The sequence below is a fragment of the Mustela nivalis genome (assembly GCF_964662115.1).
Source record: "Mustela nivalis genome assembly, chromosome: 7".
NCBI lineage: Eukaryota > Metazoa > Chordata > Mammalia > Carnivora > Mustelidae > Mustela > Mustela nivalis.
In genome coordinates, this window is record NC_139026.1 from 18,262,436 (window position 1) to 18,282,112 (window position 19,677).

At 38.5% G+C, this 19,677-nt stretch overlaps 1 long non-coding RNA gene across 10 annotated transcripts in view; it reads right to left on the reverse strand.

Annotated features, from left to right (window-relative positions):
• The window catches only part of LOC309868939, a 168,760-nt gene that overhangs the window by 75,452 nt on the left and 73,631 nt on the right, over nt 1-19,677 (reverse strand). For 2 of the 10 annotated variants that reach the window (XR_014313889.1, XR_014313891.1), the window contains 2 exons: nt 14,388-14,469; nt 12,548-12,634 (listed from right to left, as the gene is read on the reverse strand). The exons of 5 other annotated variants lie outside the window; for them this stretch is intronic. This is a non-coding gene — a long non-coding RNA (uncharacterized lncRNA). Of the gene's footprint in view, nt 1-10,697; nt 10,993-12,547; nt 12,635-13,683; nt 13,755-14,387; nt 14,470-19,677 lie in introns of those variants that run through there. 3 more of the 10 variants (XR_014313896.1, XR_014313897.1, XR_014313890.1) reach the window with 3 other exon arrangements.

Below are 19,677 nucleotides of genomic sequence, written 5' to 3' on the forward strand. Positions count from 1 at the left end.
ACAAACTGGTTGAGAAAGATAACGGAGACAATTGAAATAGGCAGAAGTTTTCAAATAGAAAGCAGCGGGGCATAGCAAATTCTCCTCACTGATGATCACTGGTGGGAGAGAGATCTTGGTAATGAGAATGTGGGATCTGATAACTGTCTGGAGGCAGAAAAGATTTTGAACCCCCACTGAAATAAAATGCCAAACAGTATGTAATTAAGGTCATAAATGTGAGGTAGAAACTGTATATGTGAAATGAGCTCAAAGGGAAAAAGCAGTGAGGCATGGAAGAGCAGCAGAAATTTCTGAACAAATCTTGAAGCTGCAGTATAGTGTGGACAGAGCAAGTGGAGAGAAAGCCACCTTGACCACCCAGATGGGAAAGTAAAGAGTTAACTCCATACTATATTTTATGACAGTCATCTGAGCAGCAATGTGGACATTCTGATAATGAAAATACCAAACAAACGCTCAAAATAACTTCAAAAGCTGATACACAGAAGCAAACAGGCACATTAATCAGGATGCTGGGTGATAACAAAGATATAAGGCCCCCTCCACCATCTTTATGAACCAGCTGCCAGATAATTAAGATATATCACTTGAGAAGAAAATGTTGGGGGAAAAAAACAGAAGTCAGTAGTTTCCTGGAAAAGGAAATGAGGATGCTCATTTGGGAGATTTGGAAGGAAGAATTGGGAGTAGTTTGGGAAGAATAGGTACATAATACATAAAAGCATTTCAGAGTAGAATAAGCCATCAGCACAATTCTGAATGGCTAAAGAACTTGGAAGATAGCAAAGGACCCAGAGCAATTTCAAAAACTCTCTCAAACTTCTTTTATGTAATGCTTAGTAAGTTGTCTGAACTTTGAGAGATACAATCTGATTTGCAAGGCTTTCCATTATCTGGTAATACATTTTATCTAATTTAGATAATAATTTATCTAATTAACTAATTAATTAGATCACTTATTCAATGTGTATCTGAACACCTCCACTATTCTAGGCCTTATAGATATAATAATAAACAAAAAGTTTTTGTTCTCATGGAGATCATATTCCATTGGAGAGGGACAAACAATAAATATATGTATGTGCCTACTAGCTATTATACATAGACATAGATAATGGACATAGATAATGTCTACTATCTAATATGCAATATAGTCATTAGAACTAAAGCATGGATGAGGAGGTAGAAGGAAAGTTTAGCGTGGGGAAGGAAAGTTTCACAGATGAGGGGCATTTGAGCAGAAATCCAAATAAAGTGAGAGATGAGATTATGTAGATATCTGGGGGGAAATCATTACAGGTTGGGAGAACAGCTAGTACAAATCCTGGAGACTAGAATGAACTTCGCTGGTAAGCTTTAACATGACAGGCAATGGTTAAAATGGAATGAAGGGAGAGAGTTAGGCAGTGGCAAACTCACACAGTAAATCAGAGTAAACTTTGGATTTTATTCTTGTTGCAAAAGTAAATATTCAGAGAGTTTCCTTTATGTTCCTGAAAATGAGTATTACTTCCTATTCTTTTTCATGTCTACTCTCAAACCATAACTCCTCTGGTAAGAAGACGATAGTAAATATGGTCGACCATATTTACTCATCCACTCCAGTACTCATCCACTACTCATCCCTTTACTTTCTCTTCAGTGTTCAGATTGACCCAAAATTTTATTCCTGAAAGATACGAGCTTTCATTGGTTCTCGCTTATAGGGAATTAAAATAGCTTCCCTTAACTTGTGATTGAACAGGGAAGTCCTATGAGTAATCTGGATTTCATTCATCCTCCTCTCTGACCACACTGTATCAGACAGTTTTGGTAGACAGGATCAGTCACATTAGTCACCCCAGCCAACATTATGGTCTATATTTTCCTGGCTCAGGGTAAAAGGAGCCTGGGATGGCAGAGTGGCAGTCTCTGTTTTTTTCCTCTGGGAGAGGCATGTCTTCTCCAGGTACTAAAGCTGCTGTACGACTATTGCCCAGAAGTCATAGTATAATGACCATAATATTAAATGTAATTATGAGAAGTGGCACTCCCATTTCCTCACTTTGGTCCCTGGATCCATATTTTCTGCAAGGGTCTGCACCACATATCAAACACAAGTAAACATAAGTCTCACCTCTAAAATGGTACCCCAACATTTCAAGATGTTAACTTTATGTTGGCAGAGTAACTGGGTCTTATCTCAATCATTCTACTGTTAAAAAATAAAACAAAACAAAACAAAAAACAATAACAAAAAAAAAACAGGTGCTTCCAGGACAGAGCTGATGGTAAGACTACAAATTTCCATAGGCATCAGCCTATCAGCATCCTTTCCTAAAATGTGAGTTTCATGGTGAGAAATAACAGTGGGTGAGATACTGACAGTGAACAAGGCATTCAGAGTCTCTACAGATGATGGCTTTGGCAGAAGCATGGAGGGAAGGGAAACAAATCCAAATCCAAATATTATCTATTTTAGTAAGGACACACTGCTTCTGCCTCCACAAAAGAAGTAAAAAATGATGAACCTGCCACCATGTGAATGAATGACTGAAATGGTATTAGTTGAGACGGTTAGGGTTGGTCTCTAGAGCTGACAAGTTGGTGATTCTGGGAAATCCTTAGTGAAGGGAATTCCACATAATTAAACTAGTAGGTTAGTTCCTGCTGCCATGCCCACTTAACTAATGAGTCCACTCAGCATATTGGCACAGCTGAGGTCAAAAACATACTGGCATTCAAAGGACAGATCATAATTAATCACCTAATTATCACAAACCCTTTTAGTGACTTTTTATATGGAACTCAGATATTGTGGACCCATTTTGAAAATACAACAGGTTAAAAAGTACACCTGGGCACACCAGAATGTAGGGGTTTTATGGATCAGAAAACATTGTGCATGGTTCCAATTTCTGTATCTTTTATTTAGCTATAAGTATCAGAAACAATTTTATGACTTACCAAAAAAATGATGTTAGGTAGCTCACAAAATCTCTAGGAAAGTCAGCAAACCAGGCTCGGATGCTACACATTCAGTGATCATGTTCAAAATCATGTTACAGAACCTGGTTGGTAAAGACACCATTGCCACTACCAATACCACTGTATATTGATGATAGTCCTGAGGTCATTGCTGTCCCTGGAAATCAAATGTACCTACTGATCACTGTAATGGATCCGTGCATCCCCAAGCCTCTGCATCCCTGACTTGTTTTTGCGTGTGTGTTTATTTGTTTCATATAAAGGCTTGTCTCTAGTAGCCAAGTCTAGAGAAATAACAGAGTGTGTAACGTAAACCAAGGAAAAGGGGAAAATGAATGATGAGCTAAGAGCAGTTTTTTTAAGTTTTTTAAGGACAAGGGCAATCTCAAGAAGCTTAACTAGTGTTTGTATAAAGTAGCTCACTAAGAAAGGACAAGCATCCTGTCCTCCTCAGAGGGTCATAAGCCCAAAGCATAAGTGAAACCCAGGGCATGTTCACAGGCACCTAATTGTTGCAAGGAACCATTGTTTGGTTTCCCAGTGTATGGCCTGGGAGACTACAAACCTTGCCCGAGAGCCTCAGTTCCAATACAAAGATAAAATAGCATTAACTGAAGGAGGTGTAGCAGTTGGTGTCTAGCAAGGTAAACAGACATGCCAAAAGAATTTCAGAGGGAAACAATGTCAAAGGAACTGGTTACACAGGTGACGAAAGAGCTAAGAAGTCAAGGAAGGATGGTAAGGTAACTCAGCTATTAGCAAGAACAGAAAGATGCCCCCAGCCTAGGGCTGAAGGGACCCAGGGAAGATGGGGCATTACCAGAGCCAGGAACTGAAGCCAGTGGCTGAGATTTAGAATTGTGGTAGGGAACATGCCACAGTAGCTGGGAAAACAGAAGATGGGATTGACTGATAGGAGCTGAAACTACATAAATAAACAAGCATACAAAAGCAGCTAGTGCTGGAGGCCTCATGTGAGGCAAAAAGGAGGAGAAATACTCTGGTCTGTCCTACTTCCACCAATACCTCACAGTGGCCAGACCCACCTGCAAACGAGGTGGCAAGGAAACCTGGTTAATGTAGCTCCCTGCATGCAGATGATATGAACTCTTCAAGGTCCACCAGAAGGTATAGGATTCCACATTACGCACACTGCTCACCCTCTGAATCACAGCAGCCGTCAGCACTAAGCTTGCAGGCCTGGAGAGGTCCCAGCCAGGCTAGAGGTACTCAGCCTCTCCCAGGTGGAGGGCTAAAATAGAAGTCTTTAAGGTCACATTTGTGTGACATCTAGTAAATTAGTTTATAACCTGTGGTGAAAACAGGAATACAATGTTAGTGCAATCATGAGATCACCCCACTGGGTTCTAGGGTAATGTGGCTGAAGGTTGGGGAAACACCTAACTGGATCTCCTGTTAAGACTTGCAAGTTCCTGGGGCGCCTGGGTGGCTCAGTGGTTAAGCCGCTGCCTTCGGCTCAGGTCATGATCTCAGGGTCCTGGGATCGAGTCCCGCATCGGGCTCTCTGCTCAGCAGGGAGCCTGCTTCCTCCTCTCTCTCTCTGCCTGCCTCTCTGCTTACTTGTGATTTCTCTCTGTCAAATAAATAAATAAAATCTTAAAAAAAAAAAAAAAAAAAAAAGACTTGCAAGTTCCTAAAAGGTCAAATTTAGCAAATGACCCTATTTGATATCATCCTCAGGCTTGCTAAGACCTACTTCCTTTAAGTTGATCTCAGGTAAGTATAACTCACATAAAACATTCATGTACTTGTACCCATTTTCACCTATTCTCAAGCCCAGTCCTCTGTTGTACTGATGGAGGAGTGGCTGACCCAGTCCTAAGCTCTTGTCTCTAGTTGCAAAGTTCTTGTCTCTAGTCTCAAAAGCTCTACTGCTGAGGGTGGTGAAAGCGGCCATGAGATTGTCCCTTACTCATGCTTGTTCATCCATTTAGGAGAAAGTTTGTCTCTTCAGAGCAGCCTCTGACACCCTTACACCATGCTGTCTTGCTTTTTTGCTGGGGCAAAACCCCCAGTAAAACATACTAGATGTCTAGCCTTCTGAGAAAAGGGAAATATTTACTGGTTGCCTTCTGGATGCTATACACCTTGGCACATTTCAAATATATCACATAATCTATTCATAGAACTTCCCTGTGGTAGTGCTAGTACTTCACTTTATATATAAGGAAACATAATTCAGAGAAGTAAGGTACTTTCCTAAAGATATAGCTAATAAGTGGAGAACCAGAGATCGAGGTACTAGCATCCAAGGCTATCTTCCCAGGAAATATTTGAGACCCCTCAGAAGAAAAGATGCAAATCAAAGCTCTAGTTACCCGAACTAGGGGAATCAAAGTCCCTTAAGGTTAAATCAGATCTGATTCAACTGGGATCCATTAAGACTGCAAAGGAAAAAGAGCTAAGGACTCAAGACACCAAATCAACAGAGGATTCTGGAAATTTGTTTAGCATTAGTTGTTTCCCAAATGCTTCCTGTATTTGCTTTGGATTTTCAGTGACCCCTTTATATAGCCTGGATGATGGAAATGTTACAGTAAATTATACAATGCCATTTAGGGTGATGGATTTATCAATTTGAGTTTCCCAGTACTCACCTAATCTGAGAACTGGGGAGGGAGAGCAGTAGAAAAGAGGGAATTGCCGCAATGCACTTGCTTTCCAGCACAGGGTACCTCTCCTCCTCCCTCTCTCCACCCCCACTCACATCTGACTCAGCTTCTGGGAAGGAGTACCTGTTTGGCATCAACTCCAGACAAGGCACTTTCCCACCTGTGAGGAAACTGCAGGCTCTGAGCTTCTAGAGTTGGAACTGAATGCCCTGCTGCTGGTAAGCTCAACTCAAGCTCAGTGCTTCCCACTCCACACACTCACTTTACAATAAAATAATGCTTTCAAAGTATGAGACAAGCTCTTCCTGGCATGTCCTGTGACTGCCGGCTTCATTAGTATGCTGGCCTTCCTGCCAGCCCTTCCCTGGCAGTCCCCTGGCTGGGGGGCTCAGGTTCTCTCTCCTTTCAGGCAGTTTGTTCCATTTCTACCTTTCGGATTCAAGCTATTGTCTTGTTACAAGGGCAGGGATACAGAGGGGGTGGGAGGTGGAGGGGCAGGCTTTGCTCTTTGGGTCCCCAGAGAAGCTGGGTTCTTTCCTGTTATCTATCTTCTCCCTCCAGCCCTTAACCTAGGTCTTTTTAGAGGATGTCCTTTTTCCTGTCTCTGGACTAAACAAACTGGGATTCTCTCTGGCTTTTGGTCCTGAGGGCTTTGTCTGCAGCTTGCCTTGATTCTACATCCTCTCTGATCTCTTCCCTCTTCCTGCTGAGTTTTTCTCACCTCCCCCACACCCAGGGTCACTTTTCCTGCCCCCTTCTCTTTCCAGTTCCCCAAACTCTCAGGCTATTGTCCCAGGAACCCAACCATCCTCCTCTCTCATCATCTTTTCTACACATAAACTTGGCACTACCTGCACACATCTGACACAGGTCCTGCCCTTTTCCTCCATCCTAGACAATGCCGTTTTCCTTGTGCGGTGGTGGCCATAGCTTCACAGTCTACATCTGCATTTCAAAGCAGTCATTGGTCCCAAACACACTACTGAAATACTTAAAGACTGCACGTTCTTATTTTAACAAAACATTTTTAGCCAATGATGACTACTTTTTCAGGGGACACTGCATTCTTTCCCAGAGTGAGTACTGGCAAATATACAAAGCAAATCAGAAATATTCCTACAAATTTGTGCATATGAAATATTTTGGTTTCATATTAAAGTCAATATGTGTCTAACAATGTTTCTCCTCTCTCCTCCTCAGTATCTCTAGAAGATCTTAGTATGCTACACTTACTACCAAAAACCTCCATAATCTCTTGGGGAAGTCTCCTCGACATATTCCTGGACTTATTTACTATATACATAAGCAAGTCTACTAAAAGAAAAGTTTATGTTGTCCAGGGTCAAAGGCCAAAAACAAAAATATATTTCAGAATGAGTAAGAAGCAAGCAACTAGAAAGCTACATAGAATTCTGGAGCAACTTCAAAGAATGATGGAGTGAACTAACAGGAGAAAGTTGAAGCAGAATAAATTGATTTTTTGGTAGATAATTTCTTCCTAAGCCACAGAAACTCTGCTAGCATCTGTTCCTTCATGTACCACAAAATTCAAGCCACAGCTAAAGCTACTTTAAGTAAAGTTAGGGGACTAGAAAGTAAGGTATTTCATGCAAGCACAGAGTTTTAAAGCTGTGAGGAACTTTAAGGATCACTCACCCAAACAATTAGGCTATAAGAAGATCAAATCTATAAAGCCAGTCTCACTCATGGTATCAGATAATAGAATGATAGCTAACACTGATTTTTTAATTATCATAGAAAGAACACTTAAAGTGAGATTCACTCTTAGCAATGTCTAATTGTACAATATATGCCTATTGATGGTATGCACTACGTTGTACAGCAGACCCTAGAGCTGATTTATCTTACTTGACAGAAACTTTATGCCTATTTTTAGTGACTCCACACTTCCCTCCCTCCTAAGACCTTAAAAGGGTATCCTCCAAGCTGAGTGTTTATTATACAATATTTTATTTCACCTCACAATAGTCTTGTAAGGTAGGAATTTTAATTGTCTGATTTTCCAAATAAGGAAACTGAGATTCAGAGTTGGAGTAACTCCATCAAGTTACAGGTAGAAAATAGCAGGATCAGTACAGGAACAGAGGCAGCCTAATGGCACAGACCTCTTAACCTCTAAACTATCCCATTATTACAAGGGGCTAGCCAATTCAAAACTCTGGTTAAACCACTCAGATAAGGAAAGCAGATACATTTAGGAAGGACTTTGGGGTTTCTACATTCTGGATGGATGAAACCTACATTATTAGGTCGTGTTCCATTCACAATCCCCAAATCTCAATGTCTTAGAACAAAGTGACTTCTCATTTATGCTGTATTGGGTCAGTAGTGAATTTGGCTTAGTATTATCCTCACTCACAACTCAGTTGGCAGAGCCTCCCCCTTTGGAGTGCTGTTAGTCATAATGACTGAAGAACAGGAAGATGGTGATTTGTGCACTGGCTTTAAAGGCTTCTCCATGAAGGTGATACTCATCAATTTGTTCATACTGCATTGGCCAAAGTAAGTTACATGGCCACACCTAATGTTAAGGATGTGGGAAAGTAGAGTCTAACTATGAGGATTGTTTACTAACATGTTATAGGACACAGGGCATTCCTCGGGGGGTTATTGGGGAATAAAGAAGAAGAATAGTCTCAATAACTACCAGAGTACCAAATTCTTGGAATTACTCACTTGACTCTGGTTGTATGGACTAGCCCTACTGTAATTTAAATTTGTTTGAGTTGATATATTTCACAAACAGGTCTAATTCCAAATTATTTACTACCACCATTGTTCTTTTAGAACACCAAATTCACTTTCCCTCTAGTATAAAACTACATAGGTAACATTTCAGACCAAATTAATAAAAACAAGATTAAAAAAAGAAGAAGAAGAAGAACTAAGTAAAATCAGGGGCACTGAGTAGCCCAGTTGGTTAAGTGTCTGCCTTCAGTTCAGATCATGATCCTGGAGTTCTGGTTTCAAGCCCCGCTTTGGGCTCCTGGCTCAGTGGAGAGCCTGCTTCTCCCTCTGCCTGCTGTTCCCCTGCTTGTGCCTTCTCTCTCTCTCTCTCACGCTCACTCTATCTCAAATAAATAAGTAAAATCTCAAAAAAAAAAAAACTAAGTAAAATCTATATTCCAACTAAGACACACACAAAACATTGAGGCTTTATGACATAATACCTGTAGAAATTCCTAGCATATTGCCGGGCACAAAGTAAATACTCAATAATTGTTAGTTTCCTTAAATATATCAGGCTCCAATTAGTATTTCTTTAAGAGACACATCTATCTCAATATCTGTCAAAGAGTGTTGAAGGCTGGCAACACTTCTGGCTCTAGTGCTCACTACTAGATGCATAGCATACTAAAAAATTAAAAGGCAAAAATGAGTGACCTTGAAAGATGTTGTCCCAAAGCTCTTCCCCAGGGAGAAAATATACAAGTTAGTTCTCTGGGCCATAGTTATTTTCACATGAACTAAACTTCTGAAACCGTAGCTCTAGAATTTCTAATTAACCAGAACATTTTTCTGACATGAACAGCACCTCTCCGACAAGCAATTACACATTAGTACAGAATACAGCAGGTAAAGGCAAGTGGAGGACAATAGAGGTTGTTTTCTCAAGAAAAAAAAAAGAAGAAGAACAAAACCACAAGTGGCACAATGGAATTTTTCTATTAACTGCTGGAATAAAGAGAGATATGGGTGTCCAAAGGCAAAATGCAGAAAACTCCACACAAAAGTGACCCAAAGTAATCGGAACTGTATATCTTGAGGGAAACCCATGGTATGAGAACAATTCTCTTTGAGAATTTAGAAAACAAACAAGGGCAGTGCCAATCACATAATTCGGCTCATCCCTTTTCTGATTAAACCAGGGTCAGGAATGCCAGTCCATTAGAAAAAAAATAACAGATTTTTATTATTATTACTGGTTTGGTCTCACCCATGATGAAGACATTTTGATGATGGAAGATCTCCCCAACTTTACTCTACCTTACTTGACCCCAAATATGAATACCTCCAACTGAAACCTTGTTTCTTCATTTTGTAATATGAAGAAATGCTTGCTGGGGGAGCTTTCTAGCCGGATACCCTTGAATGCACTTCCTGATGAAGTGGGAGATTCGCCAGCTGCCACTACAGATGCTGAAAGAACTGGGAACAAGTGAAGCTGATTGTAATAATATGCTGCACAAGGCTGAAGGAGGAATGGTAGTGGAGAGCCCCAGTTCAGTGGGTAGGCACCTTCCAGCTAAACAAAGGCCAAGGCAAAATTTGGTCCATTGCTCTAGCAAAGCTATGAGGATGGCTTGCCAATTTATTATATGACACTGAAGGGCTACAGAATATTTCTTAAAAAGAAAAAGAAATAGTAGCAACAAGGGGAAACTGAAAGTTTCTTGTTCCTAGAAATTATGATTGCCAATTTAAGTAAGCTGTATAGGCTGTGATTTCATAGACATGGAGAAAGCTCTCAGCCAAGAAATATATCATTTTACTACTTGCAAATGCTTTACTTATCATCAATACAGATGTATTTCTTTGGTCTGAATCTTGTTCTGTTGTTAAAATAAAAATTCAGGCCATAGTAAATCAGCATTAAGTCATTTACACCTTACTATGAATTAATTAATAAATTAGAATCCTACCTCAGAAATTTATGAACATCTCCTGGTAACAAAATGAGGGACAAAGAAAATAACAAGGTGTTCCATGTCTTAAGGGGATCTCTGGCATATGTGCACAGATTACTTTAAACTTAAAATCAGAGGTTAAGAGTTAGGCTTCTGGAAATATAATAGGAAGAGGAAACCAGATGGGGAAGACAAAGGTAAAATTAAATGTTATTCCTTCATGTAAATTTTTTTGTTTCAATAAATTGATTAATGGATCCATTTGCAGAAGTGAGATTTTTGAAAGCTAATCTTTTGGGCCGAAGATGAAGTCCTGAAAATAAACATTTTCTTATTTTTTAATTGCTCATAACTGCCTTTTAACTGCCTAGAAAACCACTTGCCATGTGGCAGATTAAACATTTTTTTTCATGAATGATTAAAGCTTCAGACCCCCAAAACAGCATTTCCTTCCAAGCTATCACAAATTTATCATATACCACAGAGTACACAGGGTGTACATAGCCCACTCATGCCCTCATTGCTCAAAACATATCCAAATATTCAGAAAATCCCCAAAGCAAGTGAAAATTCATTTTAAAATCATCAATGAAGCATGCCCAGGTGGCCCAGAGGGTGAAGTCTCTGCCTTTGGCTCAGGTCATGATCTGAGAGTCCTGGGATCAAGCCCCACATCGGGCTCTCTGTTCAGAAGGGAGCCTGCTTCTCTCTCTCTCTCTCTCTCTCTGCCTACTTATGACCTGTCAAAAAAATAAATAAAACCTTTAAAATAAATAAATAAAATAAAATCATCAATGATGTCAACTCATCTCCCTATGGTGAAGTATTTGGTTTTATTTTTTTTTTAATGTTACAAGTATAATAGCAGGTCAATTTTAAGCCAGTTCTATTTTTTAAACCAAAAAAATGAGATAAAATTTTATGAAAATTTACGTTGACTTTCTCATGTGGCATAAGCCAAACTAGAATTGGCTCCCAATCTTTACAGGAAAGTTCTAAGAAATGACAGCATTGTTAGGACAATCGGCTAGCCCTACCAAATGGCTTCTTTGAAGGATAAGATTTTTTTGAGTATCTAAATTTTTCTGTTTGTTATCAAACAGATAAATAAAAAATGTATTAAAGTCATACTCTGTTACTTCTTATTACTCATTACAAGTATCATAAAAAAGCATAAAATAATGTTTAAACTTGTTGAATCTCTATGTTGTACACCTAAAGCTAATAAAACATTGTGTGTCAGCTATGCTCAAATTAAAAAAATATATTTTTTCCTAAAAATCTCTTTTAGGATAGAGCAAAGATGTCTATTTTTCCTTTGTATTACCTCATTTCTCCACTTGCCCTGCATCCAGCTTAGATAATAAATACTATATGTATATAGAAGGACTCCACATATATCTCTTCCACTTGGACCTATGGATGTATACTGCCTATCTCAAATTCAAATATCTAACAATAATATCTTATATCCTTTATCTTTCCCATCTCAGTTCTTGCTCATAAATCTAATTTCTTCAGCCAGATTAGAAATCAAAAATCAAAAAATGTAAATCAGGCAATGTAAACCCTCTAAGACCTACTATCAGCTTAAAATTCAAATTTGCAGCCCTTGGGCACAGAGCTCTGACCTGGTCTCTGCCTCTACCTCAGCCCCAACATATCTCCCTTTTACTCACTCTGCTCCAGCCCCTCTACTCTGTCTGCTGTTCCCAGAGCCACCAAGTTCAATATAGATTCAGCCCATTACACTTTCTCTTCCTTCTGCCTAAAATTCCTTCTTCTCTCATCTTCAAATGTTTAATTTCTTCTCATCATCAGGACTCTGTTCAACTGCTATCTTTTTTAAAAAGTTATTTCCTGATCTATCTAAAATTTCCCCACTCTAGACACTCTCTATTCCCTAACCCTGATTTATTATACTCATAGGACTAATCATTTCTGAAGTCATTATTTTATTGCTTGTTTACTGTCAGTTCCCCTACGTCTGGAATGTCCCCTACATTAGTGCCATGAGGGTAGGAATTTTGCTTATCTTGTTTACTGTTAGGGTTTAGAATAGCACTTGGCACAGAGGAGGCATACTATTGTGAACGAATGAATGTTCAATAAACCATACAAATTGTAGAGTGCTTCTAAGAAAGACCTGAGATCAGACTGCACTCTTCTGATAGTAAAGAACTGCTTATGAAGACAGCAGCCATCAGTTATGTAAATAAAGCACTGGATTTAGAACTAATGCATCCACACAGGCTTGTGTCGGTTACTAGGTATGTAATCTGTATTACGTATTACCTGCAAACAGGATATGTATCATTTCACAGTATCTTCAGAATCTTTGAGTACTGGATAAAATGTTGCTTTGGGAAGCTGGAAGATGACCTGAAATAAATGAATAATATTCTCCTGACCAGCTCTGGCAAGGTGTAGAAAATGACAAATACTAGCTTCAGTTGGCTATCCTCCTTTGTTCTCTTTCCTTTTAGAGTATGGAGCCCATTGGAAAAGAAGCATTTTATGAATTCAAAGAATTATCTTATCAAACCCCCATAATTATTTTAACTATGTGGCATAATCTGTGCATAGTCCGTGATTAAGTTGTGCCATAATTAAAACAGTATCATGAAACTAATTACAAAAAGCTAGACAGACTGTATTATCTTCCTGCTCAGTGTCCAAATGCTACATTACAGAAGAATATAATTCTACTCTGCAGACACTCTTAAAATCTTCCAACATATTTTTAAATTCCTGGCTGTCTGAGGGGTGAGTTGGGTCAGGGAAGGACGGGTGATGACAAAGAGTGCAGAAGAATCCTGAATGAAGTTTGAGCTTTTAGATAAGCCTTTCATCATGAGATGGGAAAATAACTAAAAATGATTGTTGGGAAAAATTTTTTTTTTCTCTTTAGAAAAACTGTCTAATCAGAAAACCAGATAGTTTGGCTGGACTACAGGAACTATCTAGAAGACAGAAAGACCTGGCTGATATTTCCCCATTTAGACTGAAACTACAATTATTTTCCTAATTAGAGCAGATGAACGAAAGAATAAAGAATCCAAGAGCTAATGTTAAATTCATCCTTTCAGGTAGCTATTTACACAAGGTCAGTGGCATAAGTAAAATACTTCACATGTATACATGTCTTTGCTAACAGTACATTTATGTGTTGCTTTCATTGATACTATCATTGTTTTTACCTCCAACTAATGGCAGGAGAGGCAGCTCATAAGTACATAGGATAAATGGCAAAAGGAAAATATCTGACATTTAAAAACTTGCCCTGGGTCACTAAGAAATAGCTACAGAATAATTCCAACTGATTTTCTTTCACCCCAGGCTACCCTGACAAAACCATAAAAATAGAATCACCCTATGGGGTTGCACAAGAGAATGGCAGAAAAAGACATCAGGTAAGTATCAGGGCTTACCTCGGATCAGCGGGTGTTGGCCCGTATCATCTGCACTGCTTGGGAACTTTTCAGAAATACAACTTCTGGAATCCTAACCCAGAACCCCTGACTTGGGAACTCTGGAGGTGGAGCCCAGCAATCTGTGTCTTAATAAAGCTTCCTGGTGATTCTGATGTTTGCCTAAGCTTGAGAGCCACTGTATTTTTGTCATTATCGCTGAATTCCTTTTATCTAGTTTTACTGAGCTATAATCGCCATATGTAAGTTAACATTATGTAAATGGAAGGTGTACAGATGATAAGCTCTCTATCACTTTTCCTGGAGAATTAAGGATCCAAACATCCCATGGGTGTTCCAGGCCTCCCTCCCTGCTCTAATCCTGACCCTCCCATATGCTAGATGAATGAATAGCAACACAAATAAACTGCCAATTAAACTTCTCTCTACAACTGAAGAGAGGAGTGCCAGTAGACCTACCTATAATACCAAATCAGAGGAAAAGAGCTGGAATTTCATGTCTTTTCTCTGGATAGAGTTTGCTATTGGAAAAAACAGTTTATGATAACATTGTACATTGGCTCTTAGAACTAAAGATTAAAAGATTATAAGCTCTTTGATTTCTGGTTACTCTGAATGATCTTCAGTAGCTGTCACACTTGCTTTAGCAATGTTGGCCATCTGTACATATTCACCAACTAATGTTTTTAATAGATTCCAATTACCCTATGTATGGGAGGTAGTTGTCCTCAGCTGTTTTTTTCTCTGTCATCCATAGCATTGCCTCACCTAGCCAAGTATATCATCCTGAAAATAGAAAGAAATGGCCATTTACCAGGCTCCCTTACTTAAAAGTCAGCCCTTACTGGAAAGGTATGATTATTCATACTTCTGTTCATTCAACAAATGTTAACTACACATCTGTCACATGGCAGGTACTGAGCTAGAAACTAGAAAGACATACTCAGAATTAATCCTACACCTGAGAGGACATAGTTTAGTCCAAGGCAGCATACGTGAATTAAGCACAAAAGGAGCTGCTAGTTGTTAAAATGGAAGTGAGCACAGGATATGACACAAAGTAAGAGGATACATTCAAGTCTACTTATAAGTGTGGCAAGGTGTCTGGTACCGTTATGCCTGAACCTGTTCTATGTACATTTTTTTCCCCACATTTAATCATTTAATTACACTTGTAAGTATTCAACTGTTGAAGTGGGTATTCTTCCCCCAAAAAACAACAATCAGTTTTGGGCATTCTTCTCAACAGAAGTACTTTAAAAAATGTTCAGCTATAGAAAATAAAGCAATAACTTTTCTATTAATCATTGGATCAATATGTTTTTCTGTTTTTTAAGAGTTTTTGTTTCCCCAAATATTTCCCCATTTTCTCTCCAATATTACCTTGAGTTGAGGTTCACCTAAATCTTAGTTACACCAAAAAAGAAGATATTGTGGTATACTGACAACAATTTTCCCCCACAACCAACTCTGAGACAGATAAGGGAGAGCAGGGCCACTCAAGAGAACAATGCCCAACTTTCTCAGCTTCCTGCCCTTCCACAGCGGCCAAGGTCACACCTGCACACATAGGAGAGGTCGTCCTCTCTCCTTTGTACCCCATTGACTCATTCTCCAGCTTCCACTGCTCTCTCACTCCCGTTTCCACCCTCCCTGTAGTTCCAAAACAGTGGGGGTTGGGAGAGCAGCATTCTCAATATATAAGTACCAACTTCTCTCAATATCTTTTTTTTTTTTTAATTTCTTTTCAGCGTAACAGAATTCTTTGTTTTTGCACCATACCCAGTGCTCTATGTACACTTCTAACCGAGCAACTCAAATTAAGTCAACTCTGGGGATAAAAACTTGTTCTGCAATCTAAGCCTGGTAAGGACTACTATTAGTTGGTTTAGAACTGGTCAAGAATATAAAGATTTGAACAAAATAAAACCTTTCCTTAGACAGAGTTGTGTGAATACTCACTGCAAACTACTTTTCCTGGGCTGTATACAGAATCTGTGTGTCAGTTCATTTGTGCCTCCTTGACGACAGAAGTCAGGGCCTAATGCTTGGCAAAAATAATTTGAGCAGCATGCCACCCTCTCCCCTCTCTGCTGCCACAGTGATTCTAGACTTTGTGCAAATCTACCCTAAGCAACTAGGGACTATAACTAGGGAAATGGAGTTCCTTAAAAAGCAAAGGGAATGGAGTTGCCAAAAGAGTTTCTAGGAGGATATGCCTGGAATTTGGGATTTTTGATTTGTGTTTCTACAAAGCCTGGGCAAGCTGCCCTACTAAAATTACCATTAAGTTGAATTTATGACCAAGTAATGGTACATTTCTCTCATTAAAGACAGATCTTCTCTATCTGTCTGGGCTAGAGGATGACCTGTGTGGGAAAACAGTAAATCACTAGCCCCGCATTGCTCTTTTGTGTGCCTTGGGAATGGAGGGGGATGCCAAAGCGGTTAAGGTCAGCTTTGTGATTTGTGTCCCAGGAGGGTAGAAAAATCAGTTTGAGGATTTGCTAAAGGATCAAAAAAATAATTGATAACCAGTGCACTGGCATGATTCTGCTGTTGGAATGCCTTTGAAACCATTCCCAAATGGCACCGGGGATTAGGGAAGATTCTTGAACAGAGAATGAGCTATGCGACCTGGGGCATACTTTAACTCTGTCTTCAACCTGGGTATAGTTGTGAAAAAAAGTTAACCTCAGGGACATCCTTGTCTGGAGTAGGTAGAATAATGGCAGCAACCAAGGTTGAGCCCACAAAGCATTTAGGGACACCCTCAAAAAGCGGTCAGTTATTTGGGAGGTTTCCTCAAGTTTTGTACTAAAATCAAAAAAACAAAAGCAGATGAAAACAAAACCTGATTTCAACACAGAAAAAACAAACAAACAAACAAAAAAACAAAACAAAACACTCTGATTTCAGTCCTCAATCCCAAATTATGGGACCAACAGCTGATGCTCTTTGCTTGAATTTTCCAGTGTCTCTTTGCTTTCAAATTTCTGTCTAAGGAATCAAGAATGATAATTGTAATATTTCATATTTATTGAGTGTCTGAAACCTTGGACCAGGTATTGTACTAAGCCTTTTGCCTGCCTTCCATGTCTATCTCCACCATTATCCCGTGAGATAGAGATTTCTAGCTCCATTTTGCAGATGAGAACCCTAGGGTTTCCAGAAACCAACACAGAGATCATGCTATGACTCAGACCTCGATTAGGCTGTTTCTAAAGTTAAGCTCTTAAGCATTAAAAAGCTCCAACAGAGGAAATAAACTTCTTTCCTTCAGATCCTACCTGTTCTTAATTCTCTAGGTCCAATATTCCAAATGTTTGATAAAATTTTGATATTATGAGGCTTAGTAATTAGTTACATGGAAATAACTCTTTTCAATTACTGCCACCACGCAGAAACCCATTCACTGAGTATTAGTTTCTCTCTTCCAATTAACTGTATCTTTCTATTCCATACTTAGAATACTTAAAGGGGAAGCATTTTCAAGATAAACTCTCTACCTTAGCTCCATTTCTGACACCATTCTTTTGTAAGTCTTACAATTTTTATACAGCCTCAGGTCCTTTCATAACATAAATCCTTTTATATTATCAATGATTTGATTATATGTTCTTCAAAACGTTATTCCTTTTAAGAAGTTCTAATTTATTTCAACCATTTTGGAAATAAATTATTATAAGTCCTCTGGAGAATTCGTGCTTATAAGGCTTTCTGTAGCTATATAAAATAAGACTTCTGTGCATTGTGGTTGTTGGAGGTGTATTTTCTCTCTCTCTCTCCTCCCACAATTGTAAAGTATTATTCCACATACTGTCAGCGTGGCCTCACTGGTTATAATCTATCTTGCTCTATAAATAATTGTCTGAATAAGGGCCTAAGAAAAGATCTGTGTTCTTACTGTGGACTAAAAGTACACGAGTATCGTGATATATGTTATGTTATCACTTAGTTTACTTCTGAGTTCATAACTGTGTTCCCAATGGTTATGTCTGACCAAAGATATGAGTTGAATATGAATGCAAGTTGGATTTTTTTTTGCAAGTCATTCATACATATTTAGAAATAAAAATAGTTATAGATACAGATGACAATATAGGCAAAGAAATACGGATAGAGTGCATGGGTGTTTATTATGTCTTCATACCAGACATAATACAGTGAGAATCATGAGAATAAGGTCTTCTTTAAACTGGAGACTCTTCTTTTTTTTTTTTTTTTTTTAAGATTTATTTGAGAGTGAGAGAGTTGGGGAGGGGCAAAGGGAGAGAATCCCAAGCAGACTCCCCACTGAGTGTGGAGTCTGACTCAGGACACCATCTCACGACCCTGAGACCATGACATGAGCAGAAACCAAGAGAGAGACGCTTAGCTGAACGAGCCACCCAGGTGCCCCTAAACTGGAAAGTGTTTCTAAAAGTTTGTTTGGGGCCCAGAATTCAAGTTTAAACATTACTTATCATAATGCTTATTTATACTACAATGCTTTATAAAGAAAGGTTACTCAATACATGCCAAATAAATAAAATCATACAAAAGGCATTCAATGTCAAACCATTGAATTGTTTAGCTATTACTTTTTTCTTCTCAGATCCACCTATCCTCCTCTTTAAGCATAAAACAGTTTGTAAAATAATTCACATGTGTTAAAACTCTTTAAAAAAATAGTAAACATTAACAGAATGAAAATATAAGCCATTGAGAGAAAATATTTATAAATTATATACCCAATAAAGAAATTCTATCATGAATATATTTTTAAAAACTTCTTGAAACTCAATAATAAAAAAATGGTTGAGAAATTTGGACAGACATTCACCAAAGAAGATATACAGATGGCAGATATGAGAAGATTTTCACACCACTAGTGTTAGAAAAATGCAAATTTAAACCACAATGAGGTACAACCACATACTTATTAGAATGGCTAAAATTTTTTTAAATGGTCTTTCAAAATGTTGGTGAGGTTTTAGAGGAACTGTCACAAGGTGGTGGTGGGAACATAAAATGGTGCAACCACTTTGGAAATTCTTCTGTAGGTGTTAAACACAAAACTACCATATGACTCAGCCATTCCATTTTACGTATTTACTTAAGAAAAATGAAATCATAGCATCATACAAGAATTTATGCATGAACATTCATAGCAGATTTATTTATAAGAGCCAAAAGATAAAACATACCAAATATCCATCAACAGGTGAATGCATAACCATACAACGGTATACTCTTTAGCAGCTTAAACAAATGAACAATTAATACATAGCTATATCTCAAAATAATTATGTTGAGTGGAAGAAGCCAGAAAAATATATATACTCTATAATTCTATTTATATAAAATTATGGAAAATATAATCTAATCTGTAGTAACAGAAAACAACTAGCTCAATAGTTGTCTGGGGCCTGGGGTAGATGAGGGTGAAAAGGAAGCCTTACTAAAGACAACAGGGAATTTGTAGGGATGATGGATATGTTTATTATTTTGATTATGGCAATGGTTTCATGGGTGTATAAGTGTATCAAAAGTTCTTAAATTTTACATTTTAAATTTGTGCATTTATTGCTTGTCAATCTACACCTCAACATCCACTGGACTTTTCAACAGACTTACTCCAGTTTCTGTGTTAAACAATAGAATGGAGAGGAGGTAGGGTGTCAAAGGTAGGAGCTGAAAGCCAATAGGAAACTACTTCAACAGTCCAGGTGAGAGACAGTGGATGTGTGCACAAGGGTGGAGACAGTGATAATGGATCTATTTTGTCCACTCTGGATGTATTTTAAAAAGTAGAATCAACAGGTTTTCCTTAGGGATCAGACAGGGCATGTGAGAGGAAGAAGAGTCATCTATGGTGATTTGGCCTGACCAACAATAAGAATGGAGTTTCCATTCCACCGAAATGAGAAAGGCTGTGAGTGAAACACACAGAAGGGAATCGTAATCAGGACTTGAGTTTAATCTTTTCAGATCGATGGGCTCTTATTGATG